The sequence below is a fragment of the Passer domesticus genome, chromosome 1 (assembly GCF_036417665.1).
Source record: "Passer domesticus isolate bPasDom1 chromosome 1, bPasDom1.hap1, whole genome shotgun sequence".
NCBI lineage: Eukaryota > Metazoa > Chordata > Aves > Passeriformes > Passeridae > Passer > Passer domesticus.
Window position 1 is genome coordinate 23804274 of NC_087474.1, and position 8994 is coordinate 23813267.

The following is an 8994-nucleotide window of genomic DNA, read 5'->3' on the forward strand; positions in this document are numbered from 1 at the left end:
AGCAAAGTGTGTCAGGGAAGAGGAGGGACTCTAAAATACCTTTTCCCCTCAGTTATGGAATACTCCTTTTCCCTTTTCTGGTACTTGATTACTTTGAAGTTACAGATAGATGAGGTTTTTTGGGAGAAATGCATGGGGTTGTTGTGACCCAAGTGTAGGATCTGGCACTTGGCCCTTGTTGAAATTCATACCGTTGGCCTCAACTCATGGATCCAGCCTGTTCAGATCCTACTGCAGAGCCTTCCTACCCTTCAGCAGATCAACACTCCCACACAGCTTGGTGGTGCCTCAAACTTACTGAGGGTGTGCCAGATCTCCATGTCCAGATAAATATATTAAACAGGACTAGCACAAATACTGAGCCCCAGGGAACACCACTCAAGACTGGCCACCAGCTGGATTTAACTCCATGCACCACCACTCTCTGGGTCCAGCCATCCAGACAGCTTTTTCACCCAGTGGACAGTGCACCCATCCAAACCACGAGCAGTTTCTCCAGGAGAAATCATTTCTGTATGAAATGATATCAAAGGATTTATAAAGTCTGGGTAGACACATCCACAGCCTTTCCCTCATCCATGGGCAGGTCACCCTGTCATAGGAGGAGACAGGTTGGTCAAGCAGGTTCTGCCTTTCACAAGCCCATGCTGGCTGGGCCTGATCCCCTGCTTGTCCGGCACGTTCCATTGGATGGCACTCAAGATGATCTGCTCCATGATCTTCCTTGGTACTGGTCAGGCTGAGAGGACTGCATTGCAATACCCAAGTTGTGCAAGCCTCCTCACCTCGTTTCCATGTTGGCAACTGTATCATGGTTTTCCTGCTGCATGATGAATTCCTGATTCTGTTTATTGCCCATTCTGCATGCACTGGCACAGATGCACTTCATTTGGGCTGTTATTTCCACAGCCTTCTTGGGGGTAGAAGCCCTGAGTCTTGCGTGACCATTTTCATACACTTGTGTGATGTCTAACACCTCAGTGACACCTACATCTTTGCTGCTGTGTGGATCTCCATCCATCTCCACCCCCTGCCACTGAGGCAGCAGACTAAAGGAACATGCTAGCACACCATCCATCAAACACTGATGTACTGCCTCCAGGCTTATCTCTATCTAGACTGGTTTTATCCCCTCACCTCTTCAAATCTAGTTTTAAACTCTTCCAGTGAGCCCTTCTAACTGGGCGAAGATCTGTGAGATCAGGCATATCCCATCTGTCACAAGCAGACCTGCTGTCATGTAGATTGACCCATGATCAAAAAAACCAGATTCTGCTGGTTTCTTATCTCAGGTTTCACACCAAGACCATTTTCCTAGCATAGTATTTTCCATTCATTTATTTACACTGCAGTTTAATTTGCAAAAGCACATACTGCTTACTGTCCAGAACTCTATTTTGAGACAAGATGGGTGCAATTCATCTGATTAAATGTCAATGTCTCAATGAAAACATCAGAGCTGGTCATAAGTTTGCAAGAGTGGCCATCCTGTGTCAGATCACGGGTTCAGCTCAACAGCTAACAAAGGCAGTAAACCTGGGCCCAGGAAGAATAAGGAAATGGGGGGCAAGTTGGATAAATCCCCCAAGTTTCTTTCCTAGATCTTAAGTATTTTTAGCTCAGTATGATGAGCTTTACCTTTTTAGTAACCCCTAATAGAGTTATCATTCAAGTACTTTCCTGTCATTTCTTTGAAGTGAGCTGTGCTTTCACCACACTTCTTGCTGATGTCAAGCCACCTAGGTAACAGCAGGAAAACAGTTACTTTGAGGTAGCAATTCATATAAAAGTTGCCTAAAATACCTCAAGAAATCTTTCCTGGGAAGTGGAGATTCCTCTGCATTCATTGGAAAGGAGCCTACAGTGACTAATTCAAGTGCAGAAATCTGCTCTGTAGATGCCTGAAGGTAGAGGGAATGAATCTGCCTTGAAGTCTCTGCTTATCAAGTCACCCTTGACTGAAGGAAGACTCTGGGCTTCTCAGCAGATCCCAGCCAGCCTGGGGTCTGCTCACTGGCACTGTCACATCTGCTCTGGCTTTCCCTCACCAGCACCCCCCAGCTGGCCAAGAGGCTGCAGCAGTGTGGAAAACTCCTGATTGCTTCTCGGTCTGTTGCAAATCCCCCTGTGGTCTTTGCTTTGGGGCACTCAGGGGAGACCAGGGGGTGACCTCCTGCCACACAGCATCGTGACTAAGAGCAGGAATGGGTTGTGTGCATGGAATCAGCTGGAGAGGGCTACGTACCAAGCCTGGGAGTGGAGGAAGTGAGCAGAGCGGGGAGAGAAGAAAAGTCTTATGCCAATTTAGTAATTTAGACTCCTGTACAGTCAATGAAAGAAACCCTCAGTAAACAAGTCCAAGGTGGATTTATTCCCTCTGGGAAAGCATGCATGAAGTAGGCAAGTAGCAGACTGTGGATGCTGAGGCTTCTTCTCTCCCTGTCTCTCCCAAATGATGGTAATGAGACTGCTTACAGAGAAAATAAAAGGAAGCTTTTAAATTATTGAAGGTAAAGGGAAATTTTTCTACCAAAATGTTGGAAGTCTTAAGTCTTTCACCTGTAAAAGATAAGCCCTTTACATGTGCTTCTCTATCTCATATCATCATCATTTTTAACAGGTAAGATACAGAAGCTATGTAAACACAGATCTGGATTTCACAACTATTTCAAAATGCATCATTCTTGAGTCACTAATGAAACACAATATGTTTTGCCAAACAAACTTTTAAAAAGCCAAAACTCTCTTTTTATCCAGATTTTACTTTATTCTATGGTGATGTTAATCTGAAGTAAATCCACTGATCTGCATTGCCAAAGTATTTACAATGAATTTACACTAAAGATTAAAGGTCAGAATATGATTCTAGAGCACTTTTGGGGGAATAATCTGACTAAATACAAAAGCCTGCAATGCAGGTATGATAATATTAAGTGGATCCTTCAGTTCATGGAGGGCAGTGAGGGTCCCCAGGCTCTGGAGGGCATTGAGGACAAATCTGATTGACAGATCTTGAGGAGTCAGGCAGTGCTCAGTGACCCCAAGCTGCTCTACAAACACTGAGTGAAATTCAGGAGAGGGCATGTGGGTGTGAAGATAAAGAAGATGTTGCTACAGTTTAACTGTAGAAACAATCAGAAGATGTCAACACAGTGTGGAAAGGTTCAAAGATAGTCTAGGGAGGTCTTAAACTGAACTCACTGGTTTTGCTGAATTCAGATCTTAAAACTGGGTTAATGTAAAGGCCACATGCATCAGATTGCTGCTGACATGCAGGTGCTGAACTAGCTTCAAGTAAAAATAAAAACTGGCAGGCAAGAAAGCTGTTTCCCACAAAACTAGGCAGAAATCACAAGCAAAGCCTCTGGTTTGCCAACTGAAACATGAGGGAAAATGCTTCTAAAGCTGCAGATCATGGAAATGACAAGATTCTTTATAAATGCTGTGGTGTAAAACCACTTTAACCCTGTAAAGCTGATCAAAGGGAAATTGCAGATGGCCTGCTCAAATATCTCAGCAATTTCTTAAACCTTGCATTCTTTAGCAGTGATATAGTTGAAAGACACTTCTGAGCTCTCCATTCAAAAATGGGGAGTAGAGATTCCTACAGCATCTGGGCCATTGCCACAGAGCAAAGGCAAAGTCCCTACTCACACCTACCACTGCATAAATAGAGTGTCACCAACCAGTTAGAAAACAGGAGCTCATTACTATCACCTAATAAAGAGATTGGTACCTCAAGGCATTCAAGAAGACAGCTGCATAGTACCTTTTACAATGAAAAAGGTGAAAACATCCCTGCAGTGACACCAAGGTATATTGATTTTCTCAGCTGCTGGGAAAAATATCTGTCAGAATGACATCAGCAGATTTGTGGGTGAGGGTGTTGAAAAGGCTTTTGCAGAGACAGTCTGACTTTTAGCCCTGTCCTGCTTGAAAGTGAGCCAAAGTCTCTACCTGGCCTTTGCAGAGCTGGGTGAGGATTCCAGCACTGCCAGCCATGAGCAGCCCAGAGGCATCTGCATAAATTTGGGTATCCAAATAATTTTGTGAGTATATTTTGGTTCTTTCATGATGATGTGAGGTAATGAAAAGGTTCTTAGTGATGACAAGATGTCAGAACATGTCACTGTCAAAAACAGCCTCAAGCAAGGCTCTGTCCTAGCCCAGCTCTTGTTTACTGCCTTTATGCAGCAGTTTTTGTTGCTGCATCTGGAAGCAGTGGCAAAGCAAGCTGCTTTAATTATTTTGTAGGTGGCAGAATTGCTAAACTGGAGAGATGCCAGGCTAAATTGAAAGTCAGAGAGGTCCTGTCAGGCAATCTGCCCTTTGGTGCTGACAGGGTGCTGGCTGTGCAGGACAGTACTGGTGGTTTTTCACTGCACTGCCACGGTTTAGCCCGGTCACAAGCACAAAGAAAATAATGCTGGGGTTTTTTTTCAGCCAGAAGCATGCTGAGCCAGGAGTGTGCCTTGGCAGTACAATCCTTCAGTCTTGCAGGTGACATTCTGCTATCGTGGCAAGCAAGATCCTCAAACACTGTGACTGATAATTCAGCTGAGGGAGAGAGCCATGTGGCTTTTGAAAGATTAAAGCTGTCTATAAAAGCAAGGAGGTTCCGGACTTCAAAGACAAGTAAAGGAGAGCATGTTCCTGTCATTATCACTCCTCTGTACTGTAGGGCTCTCAGGCAATACACAGTTTCTTTGACTCTCAACCACTCTATGTGCACTACTTTCATGCACTTGCAAATAAAAAAACCCAAAAAGTCAATGTCCTGAATGCTGAGATTTGATCCATTGTCAAATATTAACCACCGCCAAAGACTCTTGCAGTCTTAGGTACACTGGTGTGAGCATTGGTGCATATATCACATATATGTGTTGCACACAGTTGTGTTTTGGGGCAGAAAATGAAATACAGTCCGACATAACCATACAAAGATATAATTCATGTGGAATCACAAGCTATTTTACTTTTCTTTTAAGCATAAACTATTAACAGATTGTGTGAAAAAGACCTGTAGGACCTAATCCAACATGTATTGAAATCCTTGAGAGCTGCTACATCATAGCCTCTCCTCTGTAAACATGTGCCGAAGAGCAAAGAACGTGGCCTTGGTAGTGCCAGAGCCTTTGTGGCATCCAAAAACAACACCTTCCACCCCCACCTTCTTCACTCCACTTTTGTGGAGGAGGTGTCACATGAGTGGCCAGGAGGGAAGGCACCCACGGGATGTTACAGAGCACTGTCAGATGTAGACATCTACCTCACTCTCAACCAAATGCAGCTCAAGAGCAGGCTGTGCATGAATCTCATTAGGCTCTGATGTACCTTCTAGAAGAAGGTAGACTTTGTGTTTTCTGCCTAATATCATCACAAGGAAAGCAAAGTGGAGCTAGAGAGTACACAGCAGGGGTATTGTACGCCTGGCACCCAGAAACACTGTATTTCTCCTCATCTCCTTGGAGTACCCTGGGTGGCTCCCTCCAGCAGCCCTCCAGCAGGTAGACAGCTTGAGCATGTGGTATCAAAACCACTAGAATTTGGCTGACAACAGCTTTTAGGAGACACTACACACATTTTTTCAGTGGTTCACCTTTTGTTCTAGCATGAGCAGAAGTTTGAAATTTAAAAGCAAACAGTTGATTTCTGTTGTATGATAAGAAATCAGCAAGGATTATGTTTTAAACCCTTGATTAGCAACTTTGAGAGAAGCTCAACATTTCTGATCAAAGTGTGGAGGCACACATAATGCTGACCATGTTCTTATTTTTGACCACATTAATTTGACTTATAAATACCAGCATCATGAAGAAGAAATAAAGCCATGCGCCTTCATCTTTCATCCTACATACAGTGGTCAGAAGGCTGTAGAGCACTTCAGTACCACTTGTTAAAACATTCTTGTGATCTGCTACCAAGGTCCTATCTCAATATATACATTCTGATTTTTAAAAATTCTACATCCATGTAAGTGGGTTTGGTGGTTGGATTTGGTGGTTGGGTTTGGGTTTTTTTCCCATTAGCAGCTTCAGAACTTGTTGAATTAATTGAATTCATATTTTCGTATAATGTAGTGGCACAAGTCTACAATTCAATAAAATTGCACCTAGTTGGAACTTTCAGCACTTTCCTTTAAAGCCTAAGTGGGGCTTCAGCTGTTGTGTAAAGTATCTTCACTGACACACCTAAGTGCTGTGCAAAGCTCAAAAGAAAATACAGACAGATGAGTCTGCTGGCCCCAGGCTGGCCTAGGGGCTTCTCTGCACAGCAGGTCAGAGGAAGCCATGGAACCTGAGCATCACCAGAGAGCACAGAAAGGGAGCCCTATTAACCCTGACATCCCCAGCTGGACACACACCTCTGCCTCTGGCTTGCAGCTTCCCCAAGGTTTTGTGCCAAGCGTCTAGTTTTGCCCTGAGTCCTAAAATGCCTTAAGTCTCTTGTGTTTTATGGAGCTGGCTCAGAGATTGGTCTCCAATTCCTACTCTTTTCCTTCCCCTCGGAGTACACTGGATGCCACTAGATTGCCAACACAGTGCCATGGATGTCTCGCAGGGTGTTGGTCACAAGCAGCCTTTGGGTGTTGGGAGGGAATAGTTTGGGCAAGGAGCTCATTACTGGGAGCCACAACCCTCCTTCCCCGCCTCACATGCCCTGGGGATCACAGGCATCAATGGCCAAACTGGGGAAAAGCCAAATACTTAGACCTCTTCATCCTGGGGTAGTTTTCTCTCTTGGAACCACTCTGCTTTGGATATGAAACAGCAGCCACAGAACTGCACATCACCACACAAATCTTCCTCTAAGTGTTTCCTCAGAGCCTCTCTGCACGCACTTCAGATTGCAAGCGCTTTGGGTATTTACAGTCACTTTTTGCAGTACCAACTTTCTCAGAGTTTTTAACATGTGAACAATGCATATCACTTGTAAGAAAATAAGTCAGAATTAAATAACAATGGTTTGGGGAGATTTGTCTTACAATAGGTCACTTTAAGTAAGACTAAAATATCCTTAGAAGGAAAAGCTGATTTTTTTTTTCTAAAGGGAATTCTCTGACTTCTTCTATGGACTCTTCTCCAGGAATCAGGCATATTTGTGTGATTACCAGATGTTTCAGTGCACTTTCCATTGACTCACAGGTGAGAAATTAGATGGATTAAGAGAAAAACATAGTCATTTGCTGAATAACACAACAGATTATGCATCACAGTTTGATTTCAGTGTTAAGTAAGCAAAAATTTTAATTAATAAAAGAGAAACAGTAATATTTTATTTCTGCATAGTATTTGAAAGCAGTCTATAACATTACCATGACACATACCTTTTACTAATTAAATTTTATTTATGCATATTATTACTAAACATGTTCTAAAAATCAACTCACTTATCTAAATATTGATTAAATTACTACCTTTGACAAACATCTATACTTTACTACTAAAAGTACTCTCCTACAGGAGGTTATTCATAACCCTCTTTTATTTGGCATACTTTACAACCAGATTTATAATACAGATTATATTTGTTTTATTTTACACTTAATATTTCTGGACTATATGTGATCTGGTTTTGATTTCCATCTTCAGACAAGTGAAATTGCACCCTAGAAGTGTTTCCACAGACTCTTGCAGGAGACAATGTGACAAACTCAAGACTCAGATATTTATGCTGTTGGTATTGGTGTTTGGGCAAAGGAGGAAAAATATTTTCTTGTCTGAGCTGAGCACTGGCGTGCTGTAAAAGGCACTTAATCCTCCAAACTATCTCACTCTGTCTCATGTGTCTGTGAAAAGTTTTATTTGCTTTCCAATGCCTACCAAGGAAACAAGTCTTATCTTGAGAAAGGTGATGGCAAAAGTGGGTAACTACATCCCCTCTCTGCACTTATCCTTGCTTCAGAAATGTTCTTGTGCCTCTCCCCATGCAAAGAAATCTTCCACCAGCCATAGGTGGAGAGGATACAGCAATGTGAAGGCTCTTTAGCCAATTCTTCTCTTGGAGAAGTTATATATTTCAACCAGAAATGAAAGCACCACTCTAAGTTACTATTTCTCAGAAGAAAGTACATTATTGAAAAGATTTGTGCTGCAACAGAACGATAAGCGGGTTGATTTTTTTTAAAGGTTTAATTATAAAGAATCTTCTTGAAATATCTTGAAATTGAAGAGTTTTCTCCAAGTGCTTTTCAGTTTTAGAGGCAATTCACCAGGTCTTTGACATGACTATATTGATACTAAAAGGTGTCATACTCCTGGGGCTCTTGGTATTTCAGGACTTCTTATATCAGGTCTGGGTAATCTGTTGACAACAAAGAAAGCCCACAATGCACAGCAGTGTATTTTCTTGTTTCTTACATAATGATTTAAAAGAAAGAGCCAAGTGGTGATCTTTATTTTAAACTTAGTTAAAATGATTTAATTGAGAATATGGTTGGAAAAGGACAGTATATAAAAAGAATAAAAAATGAGTTAAATGGCCCAGAGAATGCAGGAGAAAAAAATAAAATGAAACAAAAATAAAGCCTACATCCAATGCCTAGACAAAGCTACTGAGAAAGTTGTGATTGGTCACTATGGCAACAGATTTTTAAATGGAAATAAAATGCTTTTAATACTGCAGGCACTTTTTTCTATACAGATCTAGTAAATTAACTCAGACTCATTAAAACATAATTTTACAATACATATTCTATATAATGTTGGAAACAGCAGTACACAAATAAACAAAATATAAATAGTTATAAAATGTTGATGTTTTTACCATATTACTGGTTCAGTCATTCAGAGGCTCAGGAGGTAAATGGTAACATTATTTATTTTCATTCCTCAGGGAACATTTTAATAACTGGTGTAAATCAAAGCAACTGTAAGCTTAAATGAGAAATATTTTCTTTTATTTTCTTGGCCTTTATACTAACGGTGTCAGGGTGGTAAATAAACATATTAAGCTCCATTCCATGATGTAAGGGTTGTTCATACACCCTCCACT